This window comes from Myotis davidii, unplaced genomic scaffold (assembly GCF_000327345.1).
Source record: "Myotis davidii unplaced genomic scaffold, ASM32734v1 scaffold332, whole genome shotgun sequence".
Lineage (NCBI taxonomy): Eukaryota > Metazoa > Chordata > Mammalia > Chiroptera > Vespertilionidae > Myotis > Myotis davidii.
Window position 1 is genome coordinate 5,617,705 of NW_006285779.1, and position 5,536 is coordinate 5,623,240.

Genomic DNA, 5,536 nt, shown 5'->3' on the forward strand with positions numbered 1-5,536 from the left:
CTTAAGCAATAAATTTAAAGAATTATAAGAAAAGTAAAAGTAGTAGCAGGGGATGAAGAATTACAAAATCCCACCCAGTCGGCATGGCTCAGTGGTTGAGTGTCAACCTATGAACCAGGAGGTCATGGTTCGATTCCTTGTCTGAGCATATGCCCAGGTTGTGGGCTCAATCCTCCACCCCCAGTGTGGGGCATGCAGGGGGCAGCCAATCAATGATTATCTCTCATGTTGATGTTTCTATTTCTCTCTCTCCCTCCCTTCCTCTCTGAAATCAATTAAAAAAAAGTATTTTAAAAATATTTGCAAAATCCATTAGCAAATTGAATACAACATAATTCACCTAGGGGTTTTTATTTGAAGATTGTTTATTTTCAGTCAATTGACAAAACACTGGATAATATCCTATATAATAAAAGCCTAATATGCAAATCAACTGAATGACTGGTTGGCAGGGGTGGGGAGGGCTGGCGAGCAGGTGGTGCCAGGCCAGCCAAGGCTGATGCCAGTGGGCAGAGGGAGGGGACAGCAGTCAGGGGGAGCAGCGGCGACTGGCAACAGTGGAGGGGTGATTGGGGGGCGGGGCCGGCAGCTTGCTGGCCGGCACCGTCCCAGATCAGCCCACTGGTCGCCTCCTGCAGAGGGAGGCCAGACTGCGGCTTAGACCCGCTCCCCGCCATCAGTCTGACATCCCTCGAGGGCTCCTTGACTGTGAGAGAGTACAGGACAGGTTGAGGGACCCCCCCTCTCCCCGAGAGTGCATGAATTTTTGTGCACCGGGCCTCTAGTGTAGGGATAATAACCCTAATAGACAAGGTTCCAGCATCCAAGGAATTTACAATGTAGCAGAGAAGATACAGTTCTTTACATAAAACTACAGTGAGGAATACAAGACATAGATTATGGGTGCTATTTTTGAGGCATAGGTCAAGCAAAGGCACTTCATGAGACCATTTGACTTGCTATCTCCAAGCAAGAAGTTAATGACCCCGTTTTATAGGTGGGTAAATAAGACCCAAAGGGGTTACATGGCTTGCTCAAAGTCACATAATTAAATAGTAGCAAAAGAGACTGGAACCCAGGATTTTTTTTGTGTGTGTGCAGAACTCTGTCCTACAATACTATCAGGCAACCCATCAGCAAATCCTGTTAGTTTTACCTTCAAAATATATCCAGATTCCAAATACTTCTAACCATTTCCACTACTGCCATCAAAATTCAAAACAATTTTCATTTCTTCCCCAGACTTTAGCAATGTCCTCCTAACTGATCTCCTTGCTCCTTCCTACAGCCTATTTCTAATAAACAACTAGACTGATCCTATCATTACTATGCTCAAAATCCTTCAATATCTCTTTATCTGATTTAAAATAAGAACCTAAGCCCTTAAAGTGACATATGAGGCCTTAAATTAACTCTGAATTTATCTCCTGCTACCACCCTGGTACCTCCTGTCCAACTCTACTCCTAGCCTATTTGCTGTTTCTTGGACATGACCCTTGCATTTGCTTTTCCCTTTGCCTAGAATATTCTTCCTCCAGAAATCTGCATGACTCTCATTTCTTTTAGGACTCTGCTCTAATGTCACCTAATCAAAGTGATATTTCATGGTCACCTTTTGTAAAGCAGTGATTTCCCTCAGCCTGTAACTCCTTCATCTTGCTTTATTTTTTTCTTCATAGCATTTTTCCCAATCTGACACATTTATTAGTTTACTTATTTTTTCTCCCCCTTTTAGAATATAAGGTCCATACGCACTGTCAGTCTTATTCACTGCTGTATTCCCAGTAACTAAAATGATACCTGGTACATAATAGGTACTCAATAATGAATTGTTGAGTGAGAGGACAAGAGAAATATTGGTAAAGACTAGAAGGCCTAATCAGACTGGTTTCCATTATACCTGGAACATGCCTTATGTTTTCTTGATTCTTGAAATGTCTAACACTCACACCTCTGCCGTTGAACCTGTTTGTTTTTGTGACCCATATTAAATCTCACTTCCTCTTTAAATTTTAAGTGTTCTAAGGAACATTAATTCTATAGCATGTGAACAGTTGGTTCTTATAATAATCAGGGTTCCCCAGAGAAACAGAACCAAGAGGAACTGTATATGTACAGAAAATAGATATATTATAAGGAATTGGTTCATGTGGTTATGGAGACTGGAATGTCCAAATCTGCCATGTGATCCAGCAGGCTCAGGACCCAGGAGAGTCAATGGTGCAGATGAAGTCCAAAGGCATCTGCTGGACTGCCTCCTGCCCTATTTCACTCAGGAAGGCCAGTCTCTTTGTTTTATTCATGCTTTCAACTGATTGGTTGAGGCCCACCCACATTATGGAGGGCAGTCTTGCTTACTCAGAGTTCACAGATTTAAATGTTTATCTCATCTACAAATACTTTCCAAAAAATTAATCATCACAGTCTCTGAAAATATGAGCCCATTATTAGCCCGGCTAGTGTTGCTCAGTGGTTGAACATCAACCCGTGAACCAGGAGGTTACCTGTTTGATTCCTGGTCAGGGAACATGCCCAAGTTGTGGGCTCAACCCCTGATAAAGGGCATGCAGAAGGCAGCTGATGGATGTTTCTCTCTCACTGATGTTTCTATCTGTCTAATCCTTTCCCTTCCTTTCTCTCTAAAATCAATAAAAAAACACTTTTAAAATGACTCCATTATTAAATACATTTGTGAAACCCTTGATTAATTAATGTTTGTTCACTCTGGTTTTCTCAAAGTCTTAGATGTACTATCAGTTTCCAGGGTGTGCACCCTTTGGGACTAGTGTTCCATGCACATGGCTTTGGGTAATCCTGGACCAGCGATTTTCAACCTTTTTCATCTCATGGCACACATAAACTAATGACTAAATTTCAGTGGCACACCAAAAAATATATGTATTTTGCTGATCTGATCAAAAAGTAGGTATACCTTTGATTCATTTATAGCAGACAGCTATTGTTGTATTGGCTGTTGTCATTTTTTAATTTGACAATCTAAGGGGGGAAAAGTCAGTGCCCTTGACTAAATTGTCAGGTATTACATGTTTTAAAAATTCTTTCCACACACCAGTGTGCCTCTTGTGGCAACTGGTTAAAAATCGCTATGCTAGACCAAAAGGTCATTAAGATTCTTTCCATTTCTAAAAGGTCAAAATTATAACTGACTTGCCCAAGGGTACATGGCTACATTCATTACATTAGAACTTAAACTAAAACTCAGTTTTCTTACATATCCATTGTACCAAGTTATTTAATGCAGCTTTGTAATAGCAAAAGATTTAAAACAACCTAATAGTTTATTAAGAGGGAATTGGTTAAATAAAATTCATGGTATATGCACATAAAATACTATGCAGTTTAAAAAGAAAAGAGAAAGCTCTTCATGTACTAATCCTATATAATAAAAGGCTAATATGCAAATTGACCAGAGGAACAACCAGTCCTATGATACACACTGACCACCAGGAGGCAGACACTCAATGCAGAAGCTGCCCTCTGGTAGTCAGTGTGCTCCCATAGGGGGAGCACCACTCAGCCAGAAGCCAGGCTCACGGCTGGCAAGCACAGCAGCAGTAGCGGGAGCCTCTCCCGCCTCTGTGGCAGCACTAAGGACCCCTTGGGGGATGTCGTGTACCGGGCCTCTAGTATGATATAATCTCCAAAATATATTATTTAGGTGAAAAAAGAAAGTCAAGAACAATGTGTATAGTATGTTCCTTTTTATGTAAAAATATGTGTTGAGGGGGGAATATATGCTTTGCTTATATGTGCTTAAAGTCATTGATACCTGTTTTTGCTTCCAAGGAGTAGAATAGAGTCACTATGACACAGAGGTTAGAGGAAGACTTTCCATCAGATACCATTTGTTTCTTTTGATTCCTGAACCTTGTGAGTCTATTACCTATTCAAAAACAAAATTTAAAGAAATAAAAAGTTATATAAGGTAATTCTAATGAATCAGTGAGTTGGAAAACACTATATGTTGTTCTCCTAGACCAGAATCCTGTGAAATGTTTTATTGGTCCAAGTTTTGTCCCATGTCCTTCCAGTGACTTCCCTTATGCATCCTTTGAAAGAGATTATCATGCCCTTCTTCTCCTCCTGCCTCTCCTACTTCTCAGACCTAATATAGGCTTGTGATTCCAAGGGGGTACCAGTTATGGTTACTCTGTGTCTGCCAAGCTTAATACCTGGGAGGAAAGCTGTGTCAGGGCAGGAGGGGCCAAAGGATGGCTAGAAGCCCAGATTCAAAATGGATATCCTGAGATGAGCCCTGGCCTGTGGTGCCAATTGAGCATACTTCCTCCTTGCATTTCACTTCTCTCCTCTAGAAAATTGGAATAATTTACTTGTATCAGGGAGGTTTTGAGGCTCACATGAGATTATAGATGAAAATGTGCTTGGCAAATGCAGTGGGTTCTATATATGTGGGAGAGAGGGATTTGTTGTTGGAAAGTAAATTGCTCCAGGTGCATCCACTAAATATGACAATGAAGCAGCATTGTTCCTGGTGGTTGCACCATCATTCCCTCATAAAGGAAGCAGAAAATGGCCATATCTTCTTCAAGCTCTAGAACCTCACCCTGAGTGTATAAGGGGCATTATGGGGAAGCTGACGTCCAGGGACACAGCCAGGAATTACCTCCCATGTTCAAATGGGCTCACTTGGCAGCCCTTTGCCCAGATCTTTCCTGTGGCCAAGAGCAGTTATGGTGTGTGAAGAATGCCTTTTAAAAGCTGCCTTTTTTATTTGAGTGAAATAATTTTAGAAGTAGAACATAGAATTATTTTCAGAGACATTGGGAAGAGTCCAGGCATGAGTTGCATGACCTTGGATCAATGATTTCACCTCTTTGGGTCTCAGGTTCTAAGTCTATAAATGAGAAGGTCCTTAGGACTACTTCTAAAGTAAGAAAACTACCCAGCACAACTGGATAAAGGAAAACAGAAACCCCAGGCATTTGTGCAATTCTGCATTCAAACTGTCATCAAATTTAGACAATAAATTTGCAGTGAGAACCACTCCAGGATCAGCCCTCTTGTTCATTAACACATGACCACTTCCCCTTCATGTGCACTTCAGTTTGATCTGCCCTACCAGCAGCATTTCCTCTCGTCACTCAGACAAATAAATAACCAGCCTAGTAGCCAAGAATGAAATTAGTAGCAGGTGGAACAGCTTAGTTTTAATGATGCTGCAACCAAATTTTAATTGAATAAAGATTCATAACTTTCCTGTTCTTATCCCATTAATGCTTCACAAGTACTCAATGAAGTCAGCCACACCTAGCTCCCAGGGAGGAAAATGCTAACACTCTTGGCATCTATTGTCAGTTCTCCTTTTCACCTCTAGAACCAGACCCATTTCCCTATAAAATTTCAGTTTCATTTAAGCCTGAGTTTTGTTTGTTTTATCTTTTAAAGTTTTTTTGCTAGTAAATTTGTTTAGAGGAGAATCTTTACTCTTTTTCTGAGGTAAAAGGGTGATTTGAAAAGCACCATCCAGCCGAAGCCGGTTTGGCTCAGTGGATAG